Raw genomic sequence first — 23,394 nt, 5'->3', positions numbered from 1 at the left:
CTGTCTGTACCATGTGACTGTTGTGACCAGTCACAGCTGACAACACAATTGTATACAATGGATGGCATGAAAGGAAGCCATCCATTGTATACAATTGTCATGTGATCTGTTGTGGTTGGTCACAGAGGTGACATGACACTGACAGCGGGCCGATGTAGTGATCTGTCCTCTACTGTGTCCCGAGGGCACAGCCGGTGACAGATCACGCTGCTGCACGGCTGCTTGAGCGGCACCTTCTGACAGGACGTCATATGACGTCCACCCAGAAGGAGGAGCGTCGCGCCCGGCCGTCAATCTGCTATAGGCAGAATGGAAGGTGTTAAGATATTCTTCTATCAAAGTTGCAATAGTGGGAATTTATCAAAACTGGAGCAGCTGTGCATGGCAACTGTTAGGGATCCAGGTATGACCAGAAATGTGTGGACTGACACAGGGAAGTAGCAGGCTTCAGGAACACAGGCGTAGTCAGGGCTGGAGAGGTGGAATGGTCAGGCAGGCTGCTAGGTACTGTCAGGCACCGCCCGGTGGGATCTCTAGTACCCACAGAACGGGATTCCCCAGGGTGCGGAGTCTAAGCCCCAGTCTGCCTTTTCACCAGAGCCCCTGATGGTGGGGATGGACTTGGTGCAGGACTGAGACCAGGTCGCGGCCCCTGAGTGCACCCAACTGTGGTAGAGGGGTCCGCCGAGGGTATGTACCGTGGGAAAGCCTGACGTGAAGAGGCTGGCAGACCTAGTAACAGGGACAGATCCGTGCAGGATGGATGGATGGATGGTCTGGGTAGCGTCAGGCAGGCCAGGTCAGCAACGTGCGGGCAGTGAGGTATCGGAGGAGCAGGCAGAGAATAGTCAGGGTCACAAGCCGGGTTCAGTAACTCACGGGCAGCGCGGTACTGAGGATCAGGCAGAAGGATGGTCAGGCAAGCCAGGGATCAAGCAGGAGAAGTCAGCAGAGATCAGGATCAGGCAGGGTCGGCAACAAATCAGATAGTCAGCAGAACAGGAACACAGGATACCAGGTACAGGGGCTCATGGGAAACAATACAATAAAGGCCCTGATCACAGGCCTGGTCCTGCTTAAATACACCTCCTGCAATCAGCTTCAGCTGATGGCTGACTGCAGGAGTGAGCTTCTGGTTGCTGAGAGCACCCGCTGGTCAGCCCTGGTACTGCAGCCCACACGGCAGGTGAGTCCCACCACCAGTGCTGAGTCCATTCCTGACAGCAACCAATCAACTTCTATTTTTTTTTTTTTTTTCAAAAAAGCTCATGCCCTGATCCATACTAGAACGCAGTGCGGGAAACCCATGATCTGTGCACGTTTCCCACACCACGTTAACAAAGCACGGCCAAAACATTATGGAATTTAAAAAAAAAGCACTGCCCTTTCAATCTGCTGCAGGTGTCCATGCATTGTTAACACCCCAAACGCAGTGCGTTTGCCTGCCCTGAATCGCCTGGTACAAAACTATCATTTGATCCAGATGCAGTGCATTACCAAAAGTAGTGCATGCGTTAAGTTGGTGCGATTTCAGCCCATTCAAAATTAATTAGCCCAGTTGGCACAGCACTGAATTTGCATGGTAATTGCACTGGAATGCAGTGCAATTCCTGTACGATTCCTTGGCAATTTATAGTGTTAGGCTAAAGTAAAACTATAGTAAAAACTTTTTTTTTTTACTTCCATTTTAGATAAAATAAGGGAGGGGTTATGGTTTTTCTTTGCTATCTGTATACCTTTGGGAAGGTTTCCCTTCACTACCTCTCCTACAGTCAAAACAGGAGGTGAGAGGAAATCGCTACAAAGTAAAGGAATTAATTGGGGACTCCCAGGTCTCCAGAACTAGTGTCCCCATTGGAAGATTTCCCCTCTATTATTTTTATGGGGAAAACCCAAAATGTGTGGGTTTTATTCTACTTTCAATGATAATGGTACACAAGATGAACAGAGAGGGTGAATCTCCCTAATGGGGGCTATAAAGACCTGACAGGTGTTCTAATCCACCAACTTTTTAAGGGCAGCACTCAATCCCAGAAAAAAATGAATTAATTATTTATAATTCACTACTTTTTTGGGGGGGATTTAGTGCTGCCTTTGAGAAGTTGGTTTAAATGTATGTTGTTTACCGGAACATATGGCAAGCGGCTCTGTCCCTTGAAGGTTTCCTGAGAATAGTCTCCTTTTCTATAATTTTTTCAGTTTTGTGTTCTAATCCAACTCCATCCTTTTAGTTATTCTTTAAAGCAGCAGTTAAGAAAAAAAAAAAAAAGGTCCCCCAAGTTAATGTCATAACATAATGTGTACAGTGGATATAAAAAGTCTACACACCCCTGTGATATAAAAAAATGAGACAAAGATAAATCATTTCAGAACTTTTTCCACCTTTAATGTGACCTATAAACTGTACAACTCAATTGAAAAACAAACTGTGATCTTTTGGGGGGAAAGTAAACATAAAATGATGTGGTTGCATAAGTGTGCACACCCTCTTATAACTGGGGATGTAGCTTTGTTCAGAATTAAGCAATCCCATTAAAAATTATGTTAAATAGGAGTCAGTACTGTCTTGGAAATTCGTTTTAACGAATTTCTCCTTACCGTGAGTACTCGCAGTTGGATGCGCAGAAATCCCCCATAAAGCTGTGCGAATCTCGCTTACCACGACTGCAGCCAAACTACACGATTCCTGCCCATCCAAATACTTTGGTTCTGTTGAATTTGTGGGTGATTGGAGCTCCGTTACCCTAGAATGATCACACGACACTCTAAGGCTGGTTGCAACTCACATAAGGGCCGGCTTTAGGCTCAGCTCTCTGTTTTATTAAGAATACACACATGCCCCCCACATGAATAAAGTCAATCCCTCCCACCGAACAATACAATGGGGATTGCCTATACAGAGGATGTACATTCCAATTGGAGCATAGCCTTTGCTATTATCTATCACTGGTCCTCCCCCATGAGTCTTCTGAGGTCAGCAGACTTCCTCCCCTTCCCCCCTATGAGCCATCTGAGGTCATATTTCCTGTCCTACTAGCTTCTACTGGTATGTAAAATTCTCTGCACAAGCACTCCCTAAAAATATCAGTCTGTACCTGGATGGGCCCGATACGATCTTTATTAAAACACATCCATCCCAGATACAGTTCAGATTAGTAATGGGTTGTAAGATATGCATAAGCCTACACGTGGAGTTCACACCGCTTGCGCCTTGCGTTATGAAGCCCACGTGGTACCATGCTGCTGATATGTGGATACAGGCCCACGGTCTACTGACAGCAGCATTCGCATGGAATGCCGTGGTGGTATACACGCCGGTCTATAAGCGCAGATCTGCCATCTCATCCATTACCAAGCTGAGTACTGTAATACATACATTGTACATGCGCATGGCCCAATTGCAGCCTTCAGAGCTTTAATTAAGCCACACGAGAGACATATGAATAACACGAATATATGACACATTTAAAGTTCGACCAATAATACAAAATTTCCATGACATTCCCTCCTGTTTTATCATATTCTCCTCGTGTCCCTTCTTGATCTTCTTCAGCTTGATGGGTGTAGTCTCAAACTTCAAAGAGTTCCTGTAGTTGTCCCTGAGAATAAAGCTCCACGGGGTACCTGAAACAACAAGACCCGACGCAGACTCGACGCAAACAGGCTTGATTGAAGCGATGATCCTCAAGAGCGTTGGAACCTTCACTACAGGAAGGCTCTTGCAAAAACCACAAACAGACTTGTGGTATGAATAAAGCTTGTGATCCCACGGTGGTCTGGGGAGATCCAGCAATAGATTCTCAAATTGCCCCTGCAGACGGGGCCACACAAGGCTGGTCTCGACCCAGACAGTTTTCCAAATCGCAGACACAAACAATGATGAGGCTTGAAGCTTGCTTGAAGGTCTTGGAGAATGTGGTCTTCAGAGAGATAAATTAGAGGGAAGCCAGGACGTAATCTGTAGAGAAGGTGGTTGGTTGGTGAGGTCTTCCCCCGATCAGTGGTTGGAGTGGGATCCCCGGAGCGGGCATGGAGATGTGGTCGTCTGCCCGAGCTTGGCTTACACGGTCGATGAGGCAACAGGAACATCTCACCGCGGCATATAAAAGGCAGATGAAAAAGAGAAGCATCAGGATATACACTCCCACTTCCTTCAACCAAGATCCGATGGAGAACAGGAAATCTCCCAATCCTCCCAAACCCTTGAACGGATTCCAACCCTCACTAGCTATAGCTCTAGCTTTTCCCTGTAGTTCACTAACTTTGTCCATATGGGCCTGGACCTTGTCATCGGTGTCTTCTATCCAAGTACAACAATCCTCTCCGATGAACTCACAGAACCCCCCTTTGGCGGCTAAAAGATAATCAAGGGCCATCTTCTCCTGAAGCACTAAAATTCCCATCTGCCGTTGTTCTTGGGCAATTTCTCTGACAGCCTCTACGGTCTCGTTAAACATACTATCCACGATGACAGAAAAATTGTTCAGGCGCTTCATAAGTTCTATTCCCCATCCTGTCCATGAGGGGAACCAAGCCCATGCCTGGTCGCCCTCAGAGAACAGTTCCCTGCGAACTCTCCCTGCCATCCTTACCTTCTTGTGGACCATCAACTCTTCATGGTCCATCACTACATAGGATGCGGGGACTAGCTTTATGAGGGCACACGAACCTTTCGCGTTCTGGGGGAATGTTCTATAGGGTGCCGAACCACACAGAAAATAGTATGGACCTGTCAGAGCAGAACAGGAGGAGTTCCTCGTTCGGCCTCTGGCACTGAGCAACAGTTGCACAGACTGGGGGATTGCTCCCTCAGTCTGCACATCACATCCGTCCTTCCAACACACGTGGTCTGGTCGGTCAGTGTGGTTACTCAGAAGGGAAGTCTGGTTAGTCAGATTGACAGTTATACCTCCCTCGCAGGTGGTAGTCCCAACAAACTTGTTACCTGTGCCAAAGCTGATGTTAAAGCACACCTGAGGGCTGCCTAGCTGCCCAGTTACCCATAATGGACTGACGAGGGTCCTACAGGAGCTAGAGCTAATATTGGTGCTGAAACTGATGTTACCTGCTAAAAATGTGTCATTAAGTTCTACCGATAAATGTCTACGTGGGGGCTGACCAGGGGTCCCTTGCTTTTTCATGCCGACGCGGATGTCATATAGGGCATGAACAGCGGCCATTGCGGACATGTGATGACTGGGTGGGGGCTTAGAGCATACCCAACAGTTGGTTTTGTTGGCGGTTCTGGCTAAACGTAGGTGCATTTTAAATAAAAGGTTGGGGTATCTGCCATCTTTTCCTCCGTTCACACACATGTAAGACATACAAACAAAAAGAAAAAGGAAAATGACACCCCTCATTCTCTGGTGTAGCTGAGAAGCTTCTTGCAGTGGCTTGCGTGCACCCAGTTGTCTCGTCCCTCGAGCTTGAGTGAGGTAGGTGTCGTCAGCTGAACTTGGTATGGTCCGGTGAACCGTGGCTCGAGTCCGGTTCTTTGATGTTTCTTTAGGACGACCCAATCACCTGGCTCAATAGAAAGAACACCTGTTATTGTATTTGGATCGGGGAGCGATTCGCGAACCCGATGGTGTATCTTCTGCAGCTCCCGTTGCAGAGATTGCACATAACCTGTAAGCTGTGAATGCAAAGAGGACAACTGTTGAGGAAAGTACAACCCTGTTTTGGGAGGTCCCCCAAACAACACCTCGTAGGGTGACAGCCCATGTGGTTGCCGAGGGGCATTCCGGATGGAATAGGGGGCAATGGGGAGACACTCAGCTGATTCAAGGTAGTCGTTGTAGCCTTGTGTCAGCTAATTGTGGTGTCCTCAAACTTTTGCATTTAAAATGCACAGACCTCTGTGTAAGAAAACAAGTGATATGGCTCTTTATTTTACCTTAACATCAAAGAGAATAAATACCCATCCACACATGTAAGAACAGCTCACTTAACACATCTTATAAATTTTTTATTGACATGGTTAACACATTTACTGGCCCTAAATGTTGAGCTCTTCCCAGGCTGTGTCTGTAATATTCAGACAATGTACAGTATTAGCGATGACTACTGTATTAGAGTAAAATTTGATGTTAGTTTCAATTAGTCTGTTTTTGTAACTCCAAGAAAGTGTCAGCTAGCACCTGATTTACCACAACACTATGCTATTGACATTATAATTCAACTCTAGTGTTATCGATGTGTAAAATGCCCAGTATGTTCCCTATTTTTTTACATTAGAGAAATTTTATTAAAATTAGTTATATTAGACTTATCTGATATTTTTGCTTTTGATTAAATGTAACTACTTTTATTTTCACCTGAAATTAACCATTTTCTGTCCGGACACTTTTACACCATTCCTGTCCTGGTCAATTTCCAGCTCTCAGCGCTATCACACTTTGAATGTTAATTGTGCGGTCATGCAACACTGTACCCATATGAATTGGTTAAACATTTTTTGGAGACAGCTAAAGCTTTATTTTGCTTGTATTTATTCACCGATGGGTGTTTTTTTTCTTTGGCTATGTTAATGAAAAAGTAACCACATTTTTTAAATAGTTTTTTTATTATAACATGTATCCAATAAATATTATTTAATCATTTTTCTTAGCAAAAATGTATTTCTTTATCTTTTTAGTCAAAAATACAATTATTAAAATTCGTTTACAACCAAAAAATTTTAAAATATTTTTTAAAATTTTATTTTATGTTTTTATATTCTTATTTTTTTAATTTTACATTTTTTTTAAACATACTATCACCCTAGAAGTAAAGTGTCACCATGGTGACACTACAACTTGTGGGGGGTGATAAAGAAATTAGTTTTTTTTGTTTAACACTGATTGCTTTTACACCCATATAGGATGTTAAAGCAATCATTTTTCTTTCTGTCTGCATTCTTGCAGTCATTGAGAAGTACTGATTGAGCTGTGATTGGTCACAGCTTTTCACATGGTACAAGGCTGCTGTGAATAGCATTGTACCATGTGACAAGCTGTGGTCATTTCACACGTCGTAAGCAATGATGTCACAAGTGACATCTTGATTACTACTTTCCATGGGATCACTGAATTGACAATCAGTGATCACATGATCGTGACCTCATACAGAGGTCCCGTCCAACGATTGTTGTTTCACTGTGTGCGTAGGACACAACAGGCACTGGATTGCGTTGCTGCGCGCTCCCAGCAAGTGCATACAGCTAGAAATGGCAGGTGCCATTTATGAACGGCAACACGCCCCTGGAGTGCCACCGTACGGCCATTTATAAACAGCAGGCAGACGGCAATTGTTTCAGAAGAATTCTGATGTCCTTGGAAATGTTTCAAAAAAGTTCTTATTTTAAAAACTGAAGGCAACCATCAAGTGTGATTTGATCATTTGGGTGCACCTTACATAATCTTGAACAAAAATGAATAAACGTTAAAATAAGTTTATTGAGAAAACAAGTACACATCGAACAACAAGACCAGTAAATCATAGTTAATGTAAGTAACAATAAAGTTGATAATTTCAACAACAAATAATGACATAACTATAATCAAACTGTAAGGAGGAAAAAAATGGCAGGACAAGGTCAGTACAGGAGCAGGAGACAAGGGGAACAGGGAGCAAGTTACTGAGAACAGGAAGCAGGATACAGGAATCAGGTCTCTGTGTCAGGTACAAAAATGAGGCTGTTCCATGGCTTGAAACAAAAGTGCTTAAACAATGATCTTAAATCAAGGGTGGGCTTCTATATCTCACAGCAGGCCATATCAGGTGCAGCAGAATTACTTTCACATCCTAGCTGCTGGGAGACACCTTTTGTTGACCTACGTAAATACTCTTGTACTGTCAAATCAAGAGTACCATCAGCAGGTGACCCAGGAAATGGCACACATTATGACAATTTATACATATTAAACATTTTTCCTTGTTTACAGAATAATATATTGTTAATCAAATGTCAAAAAAGGACTGCTCTCTTATTTGTGTTGAAAAAATAAACATTTATTTTTGGTACAGTGCTTCAAGACCATTCATATAACAGATTAATTAGTGCATTAAAGAATAGATAAAAGCAGCCTGTTCATGAAGTGTAGAAAAGCTTGCATAGCTCTAGTGTTTCAAGTGTTACTAAACACACAACTATAAAATCTATCGGTATGGACAGTAAAGCACGCTTGTTACATTCAGTGTGCAATCTAAAGGGTCAAACCTCTACATTGCGTAAACAGGCTGATCCTTTTTTGGATGTCCCTCCTTTTTTTTATAAGAGTGCATAAGTTCTGCACATGGACAGTCAGCACCGCCCAGACAGAAGTCCTGGTTTCTGCATGCTCCTATAGCAGAAAACTCTTCAGAGAAGCTTCAAGGAGTGATCTGCTGAACACTGATACAAGTCACAAGACTGCTCTTGAGAAAAGGTAGTTATCACTTTATATTTCCTAAACTAATTGCACTTCCATGTTCTGTGTACCATGTGATCAAAAATATAGTGAATTCAGGGTCCTGTGTTATTTAAAACTTTAATGCCTTGACATGTTATTGTATTTTTTTTATGAACTATAACTTTATCCAGTACTTTCTGTGGTGCTTATGATTTCTCTCTGCTGTTTTATCACACTTTACATGATAGTTAATATTTCTCCTATTCTAGCAGCTAACCCCTAAACCCTATATTAAACTATATTCATGCCTATCAGACAATTCTATTACATGGAATAATATGTAAACCCAATATCTCATATTCCTGAAGTGTGTCTGCTGTACCATGTGATAAGAATGTTTGAATAAGTATCATATTGTCTTTTTTATGAATAATTTTGTGTTTTGTCCCTGGTGATTCTGCCAGTCCCTCTGTTTTCTCATAACAAAATGACCATAGCAGGCATGATAGCGTTTTTTTTTTTCATTTTTCTTGTGTTGCTTGTGTAGACATGTATTGAAATTTTTATTAATTTTTTTCAAAGGTAGTTTTTTTTGTCGCAGTTTAACATGTTGTTGTCCTATTCCGTAGGCTTCAATTGTTTTCTTTAAAAAACAATTACAACAATCCAGAACATTCTGAAAATATGTTAAAAATGCTTCATAATTGGATAATTTGTACAGAGTATAATTAAGCACAACTTGATATATTTAAACATCAGGGAATGTGTTTTCCCGTTTCATATTGCTTTCAAATTAACTGTATAAAACTTTTAGCAAGTTGAAAACAGTGTGGCATATAAATCTTTTCCCACATCTCTATTCAAAGTGTTGTTTTAAAAGGGGTGTTTTACTGATTAGCTCAGATAGGAGTGTCCTATTTAAGTGGCTTTTATTGATAAGAACATTGCACAGTGACCTTTCTGGAGACAGTCTTTGAGTATTGACCATTAATTACTGCATTTTTCTGTATATGTATTGTGCTATTAGCAAATATGGATTCCTCCAAGGCCAACGAATTAGTGGCTTATTTAAAAGATGGAAGATATCCAGAAGGAGCCACCAAAGAAGAAAAAAAAGTTATTAGACGTCGGTCATCAAGCTTCACACTAAAGGGTATGTTTTATTTTTTTGGTTTTATGATGACTTACTTGTGGTACAGTATGCATTGTCCTGAATAAATAACTGTATATGTTTCTCCTAAAAGGATAGCCTTTATGTTTCATCACATCTTGTTAAATAAGGTCAGTTTACTGTGTCTGTTAGAAATGTGAACATGGCCAAGTTGTTATTTATTTGATAAGATTACTATTGTGTGCCTTCCATAATTTTCTCGCACACTTACCTCACATTCTGCATCCTTTTTTATTGGCATGTTTATGCAGATCACTTTATTCTTTGAGCTTAGAGCGCTGACTGTCATTCTTCATGTGTTGGATGTGATTCTTTATTTTTTAATGGTGAAGAAAGATGAAGATAAGGCAATTGCTAATGATTCATGCTCTCAACACTGCACTGACAGACAGAGCCATAGGTATGCAGGTGGATGCACACATTCTTGTTGGCAATACTTGAATATCAGAAAGTTGCTCTTTGATGTCAGAGTACAGTGTGCTGTAGCACACTTTATGCTGCAAGTGGGTCACTGTACAGCAATGGTAACTGCACCCATGTGTCCCACATAATTTGTTAATTAAGTTCTTTTGTCTGTTCTAGTATTTTTGTCTTTTTTTAAACATTATAAATATGACAATGCAAATAAATTAAATTAAGTTTGGTGCAAATTCATTATGTAATTATAATTTCTATTTTCATCCAACAGATGGTTTGCTACATTTTACTGGTGTGAATAAAAAAAGGCTTGTTAAAGTAGTGACCAGCCTAAAAGAGTGTAATGACATCTTCATACAATTTCATGCCAGTTCTATTGGAGGACATAGTGGCATACAAAGGACAACCGAAAGTATAAACAGTCGATTCTATTGGCCAGGGATGACAGTCGATATTCGGAAGTGGGTATGTGTTTTCTCATTAATTACTCATTCGAGAGCTGTTTAAAAATACACACATATTAAACAAACTTACAGACATTGTCATGTTTCTAGAACACATAGTGTCCCTAGAAAGCCATACTAATTGCAAATGATTTCAGGATGGTTTGATGATAATACTAATTAAATTGATGTGTAATGACTATGAACTCTGATGATAGCTCAATCCTGTTATAACTTTTCACATTCCTATTTCAATGCTATCAACACATCATTTGGATCACAATTGGACTAATAGATCCCAAAACTTTAAAGCAATGTTCCTTATACACAGTATTGTTTGCAGGCACACTTCATATAAACACCATCCTTCACTGTATTCTTCTCAACCTCCCCTGACATCACAAAAGTCTTCATTTAGTTTGTGTCCTAAAACCCCTTAAAAATCTACAAACTACAAATCTACAACCCCAAATAAGTATTGCAATCTGCCTACATTCACACCTCCCCCTTAGCAGTGTCCTTCTCCAGATGCCAACACACCACCCACGTTAAAGTGGTCCTCTTTCAACATCCTTAACTGAGTATTCTTCTGCAACCATTTAACATTTCCACAACTAATAGTGTCCTTCTTTGGATGCCATTCTCATCAAGCCATGTTCCACATTGCTTCATAACCATGTCTTATCTCTTCCGACCTCAAAACTTATAGTGACACAGAGCACAACAGACAGCGAGATGGATGGTGGTACCATGAGCTTATGAAGTTACCCTTTCATAATAACAAGGTGTTGTTTTTCTTTTTGAAGAACAATGTCTTCTGTGAATCAATCATCAGATGCTTTACTTGAAAAGTTAAATCGTGATACTCTGCATAATGCTTTCTGTTCCTTGCTGATGTGTCTGCAACTCTCTTCTATGATGTGAAAATGGGAGGACATAAAGGTGTCCGTTTATGAACCAGCGGTAATGGATCGCTGCTCAGTTCGCCAGTATTCTTGGAGAACACAGTTATCCTGTGAATGCAGTTTAGGAAGCAGTTTTCGGAACGAATGGAGAACGGTCCACAAACGCTGGAAAACGGCCAATTTTACTATAATCTATCCAGATTTCAGTAAAAGATCAGTTTACTAAGCAGAGGTAAATTATCGCTGCTTACTTTGCAGTCTTTACGATTCTCCAGCTCTGGGCTGGAGAATCTGGAGGGAGAACACAGATCTCCAGTGAAAGGCTGACATGTTCTACGGAGTGTCATAAACTGTGAATGACCAGAGAATAGCTGCGATCCTCTGAATCGCAGCTATTCTGTGTCATAAACGGACACCAAAGTTATGTAAAAGAAGCAGCATCATCACAGTGTAGAGAGGACAGTGACACAGTCCACCTGCCTCAGTATACACAAGACTAATTAGTATGCAAAGGCACTCTGTGTGGCATAATATAGAGAGATAGTTTCCAGTAGAAAGCGTGAGTTCATATGTGACCTTGTGCCTTCCCATGCGTTCTTAATTTGAAAGAGCATTCATGTGAATGCTCTTAAAATCATACATAAACACTGACTAAGTATTGAATGTAACAATTTTATATAGCACATTACATGAAACCATATGTTGAATACTGTAGTTTATAATTTGTGGGCTGGAAATGTAATGCATTTTTTAATACATTATCAGTCTTAACAGTCAACAACATGATAATTTGGACGGTAACTTGTTCATCCACTAAGACTGAAAAGCACAGACAATGTTACTTTTACGCAATAGGTTAAAAGTTGTGAAATGGAACTCAATTTGCATGTGGTCCTTCACTCTAAACTTCTTAGATGGTTTGTAAAATATTATTCCAAAGATTTTATATAGCACAAAGAGTTTGCCCAGTGCTGCACAAATATATATGTATATATATGAATAATATTTAAAATATAAAACTTTAATGTTTATATTTTCAAAGGTAATGGAATGTCAATCATGCCAAAAAAATCCTGCTAATTTAAAACAGACAACAGAGTAACAGCCAATTAAGGTAAGAGGCCATAATATATATCAGATATAATACAATAGTTTATATAGGTTGATAAAGTGACCATGTCACTGTGTAGTCCTTTGCAGGAACATACATTGTCTGTGAAATGCATTACTAGAATTGTAAAATGGTGTACTATGACATTGTAATGATGCCAATTTTCACATCAACATCCCCTGCTGAACTCTCCTATGGAGGTCTCATCTCAACCCACAAGACATACTTCTCTCTAGTTCCCGAGTCTCCTCCTCCCATGCCCGCCTCCATGATTTCTCCATGGCATCAACCATACTCTTGAACTCCCTACCCCAATCCATCTGACTATCACCTACTCTCCTCTCCTGTAGGCGCAACTTGAAAACCCATCTGTTCAAGGAAGCCTACCCCACCCCCTGCTAATTGCCGACCTCCTCCACTCTTCCAACCACTCCATCCACCACAGCTATCTCCTCCTGTGCCACCATCCCCTCCCTCCTAGATTGTAAGATACAAACAGTAGGGCCCTCAATCCCCTCGTGTATCACATTGTATTTTTACTGTACTGTCGCATGTTATGTCTCCCTTTGTAATGTACAGCGCTGAGCGAACTATTGGTGCGTTAGACATACAATATAGTAATAATAATAATAATCTTCTTAGGCGTGCGTTACGCAGATTGCACGGCCTCGACAGGCCATTAATTGTAATGGTTGTTAGTATTTGGTGAAATGCATTACAGAGGTCCCTGCACTACTGTGTAAATCACAGTCCTCGTGTACTTTTATTTTTCATTTGTACATGTGATTTGCAGTATGGGTGTTGAGTCTATAGATTTAATCGCACATGGCCATGATTATCCTGTTGTAATGTGCGTGTGGTTAGTGCTGCCTAACTTTGTGCAGGCAATGCAGTGTGAACACATGCACAGAGGTGAACACAGCCTTAAGTACTGATTGATTTGTAGCCACATTAACACAATTATTTATGTAATCTCGAACAGCAACAATTTAGTGTTTATGGCTGTTTGTTACATGGTTTACACAAATTAAAAACTCTAATTCTTCACACAGAACATCTCTATCTATTCACATGAGCACTTAAATGAATGATTAAATTTATCATGTTATAAAACTTTATACGTAACATAGAGGACAGCTTGTTTTTGACCATGCAGTTGTAGATGTGCCTCCAATGCATGGGTTTATTGCAGGTTTGTCCATAGTGGATAGTGGACGCTATATACACATATATATATATATATATATATATATATATATATATATACACACCTTATATCATATATCCTCCTATATTACCAGCACAATGGCGAAACATATTTTGCAAGAGGATGGAAGTATTGGGTTAGTATAAGGTTTAACTCAACTCCTTTACAAAATGAGTATTCCACACATGTGGTAAGGATATAGTCCCAATACATAGTAATGAAATCATTTTTGACTGGAGTTGCGCTTTAACACAGGCTCATGATTTATTGCAAAGCATATGGTGTCAAGGTATTCGTATGTGACATAACAACCAACATGTCTAAGGAGCAGTAACTTTTTCATCTGCAACAACAAGATATATGTGAAAAAATAACTACATTGGTCATATCTAATCACACTTGTGAAAGACTGTTTACTCACCTTATGGTCACTGTGTTAAACATAAGCACTATATGTTAGGTAGATTTTCATGGATGACCTAAAAACCTGAGATCAAGAAAAAGTGTCAACTACAGTATGTAATAGCTTAGCATCATATATGTTTGCATTGCTGTCATCAAGTAACACAGCCACTCAGGTATTACAATATGGAGAATTCTATGTGATCTTCATGACCACATAACATCAAGTGTTGTATAAGAAAAATTATAATCAGCTATTGATGTATGTAAAAATTACCAAAGATGTATCTACAAAATGCCAGTTCAACATGGGCTGCAGTAATTTAAATACATGTGTGGGTCTACCACTTGTACACTATTCAATTAACCGATCTACTTGTGCACTATCAGCCTGTGTTAACATGCTATCTTGATCATCACCTTAGGCATTAGCGTTTTGAAATGTATTTGGTAGGCGTTTTCATATCCCCACCGCAAGGGCGTACTGACAACTCATGGGGCCCTTGGGCAATAGAGGATCATGGGGCACCTGTGTCCTTGCCCACACGCAAATAAAGCCTCTAAAAAGATAACAGGGGCATTTCATGGTGCCCCCTACTGACCTCGGGCCCTCGGGCAGTGACCGAGTGCTAGAATGGTCAGTCCGCCCCAGCCCCACCGTCATAATACAATGCCAAAGCTGCCGGTATTTACCGTCTCTATCAAATGCATGGATGGTGAAATGTAATAATTTATTAGGTTTAATTATAAAATCCAGTTTAAAATACAAAACAAACATCGGATGACACCTTCGTACTAACAGCAACTACACTGATGGGGTCATGTTATGCTAATTTAAAAGCTATGGAAAAATCACGGTCAGGTTAGCTTGTCATCAAAACAAAAAGGCTACTTCCTGAACAGGGATTATTAGATTTGACGATAAAACATGGATTTGCTATTAATTGCAGTAGTTTAACGCTTTATTTATTTCTCCATGAGGCAATTAGAATGAGATAGATAAAGTACATTGACAATGAACAGGCAGTTATTATAGATAATTTCAATGGACAGAGAGTGATGACCGCCTGTAAGCTGTTCTCTGCTCTACCCATTCAGCATGATTTGCTGAAGCTCTCAGCATTGCAGTAAGGGTGAGCTCAGGCAGCTAACAATTCTCAATGTAGGAGGACAACAACATTAGTGACCTGATCTTTACAGAGCACGGAGCAGGTCTATCACATGAGCAGACAGCAAAGCACAAGTACACTCCAGTGATCCTCAGCTGACGTAAGGTCACAATCAAATCACTAACATTTTATTATTTATATTTTAAATTTTATTTAACTTTTTATACTTCATATCAAAACATACACCGTTAATAATTATTAATATGAAGTATTATTTTTTTATTAAATATTTGTTAGATCACAGAACCATGGTTCCTGCTGGGAATGGACCTAATCGGTCCACTGGTGCCTACAAAAAACAGTAATCGATATATTTGTGTAATAATAGATTACTATACGAAGTGGGTGGAGGCATTCCCTCTAAAAAATAAAACTGCTGAGGAGACAAGCCGAGTAATGCTAAACATAATTTTGAGGCATGGAGCACCAAAAAGACTGCTCACTGATCAAGGACGTGAATTTGTCAATGAGGTAAGTTAACACATGAAATGCCAATTGGACAACAGTCAGACATCTGTAATTTAATCATAGTTTTTTTTAAGTAAAAACAAATTTATGAGTTCTCCTTCAAAACAAATATAACAGCTGTCATATAGATGTATAAATATGTTATTTACAAAAAAAAAAAAGGAACAGTGCAAATGTCCATAAACAATCCATTGTTCAGATTTCCTTATTTTAATGGAATAACAATGATAAAAAAGGACTTGGTATTCATCATATTGATCATGATGTCCAAATGAAATGCGATTATCTTCTCTTGAAATCCTATTTTTTGTGTTAAATGCAATTAGCTATTCAAACAATACTAGATGACTCAGACATTCAAAATACTACCGCCCCTTCATCAAATCCACAATTGATGGAAGTAGCATTAGCATTGTCCATGCTGTGTGTACAAATAGAGCAAAACATACATGAAGTAATGATATTATCAAACAGCACAAATGGTCAGATGAATGTGATTTTTACCAAAGTCGGCTTTGTGAAACTATAAATATCACTTAATATGTAAACGAAAAGTATTAATTTATTTACACATTTACACTTACATAGGTGGAAGTTGCATCGTTACACACCTATTATTGTGAAAAATCAGCAATCGCATGATCGGTGATTGCTGTGTTCTCCTCTTAGCTCTGAGCATAGAGTGGTAATGTCAGTAAGTGCTCTATGCTTAGCTAGACCACCCCCCCCCCCCCAACACACTCTCAGTGAAGTACTGGGCTGTGGATGGGGAACAAGCATCTGGCCCATCCTCTCAGCATTTCTGAGAAGCTGACCCTGGTGCCGCTGCAAACACTGGGGTGGGCCCTGACTTAGAATTATATTTTTTTTTACCGGCCTAAAACAACTGTGTAACATCAGCCAACAGCAACCTTTAGCCTGCTTTCAGAGGAAAATGGGACACAGGATTGGAGAACAAAATGGACTCCTGTGATACACAGATTAAGTACAGTTAATGGAGCTTTGTATCTACTTCTCATTTAAGTGTTGTTCACAATCATATCATTTTGGACTGCAAACTGAGAGCAGTTGAATAGAAAAATTAATTCCTTATTCTTCAAAATATAATATATACCGTATAACATTTTATTTATTTACATTCTATTTTCTGAGGTCTTGTCAAAGGTATGTTACATTACATTTATTGATTACAATTTAGTCAAGGACTAAAAATTTCAGATGGTTCTTCTAAAAATGTAGACTACTGTCACAAACACAAATTTACAACTTAATAATTAAAACGTCATAAAATTCAAAGGTATATGTGATATTTTGTGTCCACAATGCCCTTTGACAAATATAAAACACTTTGATACGATTTATATAACTGCTTGTGTTCTATAGCTGGGAAAGTAAAAATAATATGTGAGTTTACTTCTACTTATAAGTAATTATTTAAAAATTACAAAAGAGAATGCTTATATGTATTTCCTTTATCTCATTATATATTGCTTTGTGTTTTTAAATATATAATTATGGATCATATTATCTTGTTAAGTGTTCTTGCATGGCAAGACCACTGACTGTTATCGCACATATACAAGTGAAACTCAACAAATGTGAATATGGTGCAAAAGTTCATTTATTTCAGTGCAGCAACTTAAAAGGTGAAACTAATATATGAGACTCATTCCATGCAAAGCCAGATAATTTAGGCTGTGATTTGTCATCATTGTGATGATTATGGCTTACAGCTCATGAAAACCCCAAATCAACAATTTCAGAAAATGAGAATATTGTGAAAAGGTGGAATAATCTCGGCTCAAAGTGTCCCACTCTAATCAGCTCATTCAGCCATAACACCTTCAAAGTGTTCCTGAGCCTTTAAATGGTCTCTCAGTCTGGTTCAGTAGGAATCACAATCATGGGAAAGACTGCTGACCTGACACCATCACTGACACCCTCCATAAGGAGGGAAAGCCTCAGAAGGTCATTGCAGAAGAAGTTGGATGTTCCCAAAGTGCTGTATCAAAGCACATTAATAGAAAGTTATGTGGAAGGGAAAAGTGTGGAAGAAAAAGGTGCACAAGCAGCAGGGATGACCGCAGCCTGGAGAGGATTGTCAGGAAAAGGCCATTCAAAAGTGTTGGGGACTTTCACAAGGAGTGGACTGAGGCTGGAGTCAGTGCATTAAGAGCCACCACACACAGACAGATCCTGGACATGGGCTTCAAATGTTGTATTCCTCTTGTCATGCTGATCCTGAACAACAAACATCGTCTGAAGCGTTTTACCTGGGCTAAAGAAAAACAGACCTGGTCTGACCTCAGTGGTCCAAAGTCCGCTTTTTGGATGAGAGCAACTTTTGCATCTTATTTGGAAATCAAGGACCCCGAGTATGGAGGAAGAATGGAGAGGCCCAAGGACCCCGAGTATGGAGGAAGAATGGAGAGGCCCAAGGACCCCGAGTATGGAGGAAGAATGGAGAGGCCCAAGGACCCCGAGTATGGAGGAAGAATGGAGAGGCACAAGGACCCCGAGTATGGAGGAAGAATGGAGAGGCACAAGGACCCCGAGTATGGAGGAAGAATGGAGAGGCACAAGGACCACGAGTATGGAGGAATAATGGAGAGGCACACAATGTAAGATGCGTGAAGTCAAGTGTGAAGTTTCCACAGTCTGTGTTGATTTGGGGAGACATGTCATCTGCTGGTGTTGGCCCACTGTGCTTCATTAAGTCCAGGGTCAACCCAGTCGTCTACCTGGAGATTTTGGAGCAATTAATGCTTCCTTCCACAGACGAGCTTTATGGGGACGCTGACTTCATTTTCCAGCAGGACTTGTCTCCGCCCACACTGCCAAAAGCACCAAAATCTGGTTCAATGACCGTGGGATTACTGTGCTCGATTGGCCAGCAAATTCGCCTGACCTGAACCCCATAGAGAATCTATAGGGGATTGCCAAGAGAAAGATGAGAGACATGAGACCGAACAATGCAGAAGAGCTGAAGGCCGCTATTGAAGCATCCTGGTCTTCCATAACACCCCAGCAGTGCCACAGGCTGATAGCTTCCATGCCACGCCACATTGAGGCAGTAATTGCTGCAAAAGGGGCCCAAACCAAGTACTGAGTACATATGCATGCTTCTACTTTTCAGAGGTCCGATATTGTTCTATGTACAATCCGTGTTTTATTGATTGCATGGAATATTCTCATTTTCTGAGATTGTGGATTTGGGGTTTTCATGAGCTGTAAGCCATAATCATCACAATGATGACAAATCACGGCTTGAACTATCTTGCTTTGCATGTAATGAGTCTATCTCATATATTAGTGTCACCTTTTCAGTTGCATTACTGAAATAGATAAACTTTAGCACAATATTATAATTTTTCGAGTTTCACCTGTATATTCTTATTATTATAGCCAAACGTATCCACCCGAACTCCTCCCACAGTTTCTACACTACATAGACAGTAATATACGTAAACGTGCGGATTGTTGACGATTGGTGTCCTATTACTTTGTTGAACTTTTCGCCGGATGGTTCATGAGATATTGGCGTTTTTGTAGTGAAATTGGTCCCATAGGAATGAATGGAGGAATGTTCTAAACTAGAGTTTAGATAAAGTTAACATAAAGTTACTCTGCCCAGTCCAACCTTTTATCAGTTACTCCAGCCACTCCAACCACACAACAGTAACTCAAGCCACTCCACCCAGTTACTCCGCCCACTCAAGTTGTAGACTACTGGTGGAGGCAAGAACACTTTGCAAAATTTCAACAGAAATTGTAGCTTTTATAGTGTTAATATTTGCTCTCCCTCTACTTCCCATTGTGTCTATAATTTGATTTTTGTTTTACATCTCTTTTTTTCTATCGTGTTCCTTCAACCTTTCCTTCTCTTGTTATTTATAATAGCAATCTATATCTAATAATATTATAATTTTTAATTTAACATTCACATTATCTGTCTACTAATTTCATTATTTATTTTAAAATATAGCTTAATAGAAAACTATGTGGTTTTTTTGGTATTGAAAGAAAATTTGCAGCCCCATACCATCCGCAAACCAATGGTCTTGTTGAAAAAATGAACCATACCATTCAAAGGTAGGAATTACTTATTAAGTAATGCTTAGTATTTCAAGAAGGGAAGATACACCAAAAAGGAAGTCTACACTTGACTGATTCCTCTTCACCTCTACTGGTACATTTTACAATTTTTTGGTGGGGCAAGGGGGTCCCAGGTTTTGAAAGGTAGATGTTCCCACTTCATTACAATTTCACCGTATTGAAATGAGCATGAAGTTCCACAACCCAGATTTACCCTGCAGGACCATTCACAAGGCACAGCATGACATGTGAAACGGGCCATAAAGCTGCAAAGCTTCACTTCAAGTTTCCATTACTTGCTATGCTAGTGCCTGTCTTAGGGAGGCTAGTGAAGAAACAGACAGTGCTTGACACCTGTACAGGTAAGTGTCCTTCTATAAAAAGTCAGCCACAAGTCTATTAGTAGCTGTTGACTTTAAATTTTTGGTGGAAGCCTGGAGCTCCTTGTTATGACGACATTGGTAGGACATGAATGCATTTTCAATATGTTGAATGTATTAATCTATGTTATGTTGAATTAAAGCACATTACATTTACATTCAGAAACAATAAATTTATTATAACAAGCTAAAATGTTTTCTTTATTCACTTTTTATGTGTCATTGAATACTTTTTATTATCAGCGAATTTCTAATAATCTTGCTCTTTTACTTCTTTGTTAATAAAATATCAGTTGTATGATAATTTTTTTTTTTTTTTGGTTTTGAAAGGGCATTAACTAAAATTGTTAATGAAAAAACAGACAATTGGGATCAATATATTGATTATATTTTGTTTGGACTACGCGGGAAGAAACAGTTTTCAACTAAGTATTCTCCTTTTTATCTAATGTATGGCAGGGAAGCACGATTCCCAATCGAAGTACCTCATGAATTTAATGTAAGTCACTACAACAGTTTTATTTTTCTTGTGTGAATTCTAAAAAAAAAAAAAAATTATAAACCAAATAAAAAACAAGGAAATGGCCACATTTTTAAAAGTATAACAAACTGGACACTTGTAATGAAAACTATTTAAAAAATAAATAAATAATCAACAGTATATCCTAGTTAAACATAGATTAATTTTTTTGGATTATCAAAGTTGAATATTTGTCCATAATTGTGTTTAGCAATGTTGATATTTAGACAGAATGTATCTGTTTATATGCTATTTTCCGGTAATATTAATGAAATCTTTACATTGGCATTAAGGCACATTATAATTTAATAGATGGTATACATTGCGGATCTGTTTCATAATGATGCACTTTAAAAAATCGGTGCCAATCACCTGCTGGACTTTTCTGCTCCATCTTAACCCTTACCAAGAAATTTACAACTTTGATGCCCCTGTCATTATCAGGTCTGTGTGCATCCATAAACACACACTATGTTGTGAAACAATGCCTGCATTGCCTCCTTACATAATATTTTATGCAGCAGTTCTCATCAAAACAAGAAGAGAACAAAACATTTTAGCAGCACGGGTAAAGCTGGATCGGTGACTGTATTCTGTTAGTTGTTTTTCGATAAGTGGAAGGGGTACAGATAGAAGCTTGTGTATTATACCTTAAAGTTATTGTAACAGTATTTAAAAATAATACATTGGTCATACTTACTTATTGTGTAATAGTAGTTCTCTTGGCATCAACAATCGTTTTTTCTGGGGTTCACTACAAGGGGTCCCCCCTCATCTGTGAGTGCTCACAGAGCAAGCCACTTGTTCTGGTGGAATTGTAATTTAGAAATGGAAAATATAAAGGAGGGCTATGGTGAATATAATTCAAGAAGTTAGTTTCACAATAACGATGTAATACATTTTGTGATCACTACAATTCCAATTGACTGACCATTTTGTTTGCCTCATTAAATTATCAAATATTCCTTTTAAAAAATATGAAAACAGTGTGCTGATTGGTGCTGCACATTAAAATAGATGTGACTTGCCATTTTACAGTTCTATTATGGCTTAATCCAAGTGAATACATATAGCTGTGCTGAGCTTTATAATAAACAATCATGTTGCATTTAATTATAGCAATGGCCATTTAACATCTTTTGAATTGGTATATATATATACATATATACACTGTATATATATGTTGAGGCAAACGATTTGGTAAAGTTATTTTTAAGTTAACAAAATAAAATAACAGCCAATAATGCCTTGGTTGACCATTTCAGCAATAGTGACGCACAAATAAATTTTCAAAGCACTAATATTTTTTGGTAAAATCATGTCCCCATACAGTATTTTATGACTTTAAAGTGCACTTTAAAGAAGACTTTTTTAGAGATATGCTTGCTTTGACTATTTTATGGACCTCAGAACTGATTAATTGGTTTGCAGTGACTTCCTATAGGAAACTGCGGTTTGACTTACAAATAAAGTTATAATATGAGGTACGCCTGTGTGTTTATATGTGTGTATGTGTGTGTGTATACACATATATATGTATATATCTATAAAAAAATATATATATACATATATATATATATATATATATATATATATATATTTATCTCTATATAGATATATCTATATCTCTTATCTATCGCTCTCTCTCTCTCTATATATATATATATATATATATATATATATATATATATATATATAAAATATATATATTTATAGATATTGATATAGAGAGAGAGACACAGACATAGATATATGAATAAAGACAACTTTGCATGGTAGCCCAGTACACACACAAACACACACACATATAATAATGTGGGAATACTTAGTACTTTACACATTATAGGATACATCTAAATATAGTATATATTAATAATTTTATTTTTCATAGCATGAAGAATAAGATATTGAAGGATTGATACTGAATGAATCAATTCATGAGGGGATACATATAAGAGATTCCATTGATGACATTATTCGAATGAATGTTGAAAAAAAAATCAAGAGCAATCTAATTCTTAAAAAGAAAATAGATATTAAAAAAATGTTCAACAAAGGAGAAGAAATATTAGTTGAAAATGTACGAAGCAAACAAAGAAAAGGTGACAAATTAAAGGCGCTGTTCTTGGGTCCCTACAAGTTTATCGACGTTTGTGGAAAACAGGCCACAATAGAAGCTGATGATGGAAAAATTATAAAAGTTCACATCAATCATGTGCGTAAATTATCAACTAATTACACACAAGAACAAACAAGTCATGAAAACATGTCATCACCTGTGATTTCACCGAACATGTCCTGCTGCACACAATCAAATATTTCAACCACGGTTGCAAATGTTGACAAGACTGAAACTACAAAAACATGTACTCTGCTCTTGAACATAACAAACAGTGAGACTCCATTGCTTGACGATAAATACAAACCTGGTAAGTAAACTTTTTGTGAATTAAAAAATTACACCTCAATGATTACAGCTAATTACCTATAATTATTTAACAATCTCAATTGTTATCAAAATAGTTATGTATTATTTAGTATATTGATTAACAACAGAGCTAATACATTTTTGGATCCCCACAGAAATTTACCTGGCTTGGCAAAACAAAACTGGACACATTTTAAGATCAAAAATTGGACCGTATAAGATTTTTGATGATGATATACAAAGATTACAGCCAGGACTTGAGCTGGAAAGTGAGGTAGTGTATACACTGCAATGATATTAAATGTA

The 23,394-nt window shown here is 38.6% G+C and overlaps 1 long non-coding RNA gene across 2 annotated transcripts; it reads right to left on the bottom strand.

Moving 5' to 3' along the window:
• Positions 1 to 7,416: 7,416 nt before the first annotated feature.
• Positions 7,417 to 23,390, bottom strand: LOC149440886 (uncharacterized). Of its 2 annotated transcripts, XR_016307476.1 has the most exons (4): positions 23,252 to 23,390; positions 21,361 to 21,466; positions 14,048 to 14,113; positions 7,417 to 13,969 (listed from the first exon to the last, which is right to left on the bottom strand). It is a non-coding gene; the product is annotated as an uncharacterized LOC149440886 (long non-coding RNA). The 2 variants fall into 2 exon arrangements; XR_016307475.1 differs by lacking the exon at positions 23,252 to 23,390 and having other exon boundaries at positions 21,361 to 21,818.
• Positions 23,391 to 23,394: the final 4 nt, after the last annotated feature.

The sequence above is a fragment of the Staurois parvus genome, unplaced genomic scaffold, assembly GCF_062004578.1.
Source record: "Staurois parvus isolate SC_StPar_1 unplaced genomic scaffold, SC_StPar_1.0 ptg001050l, whole genome shotgun sequence".
In the NCBI taxonomy this organism is placed as follows: domain Eukaryota; kingdom Metazoa; phylum Chordata; class Amphibia; order Anura; family Ranidae; genus Staurois; species Staurois parvus.
The sequence above is the reverse complement of the archived record's forward strand: the minus strand, read 5'-3'. Positions and strand labels throughout refer to the sequence as shown.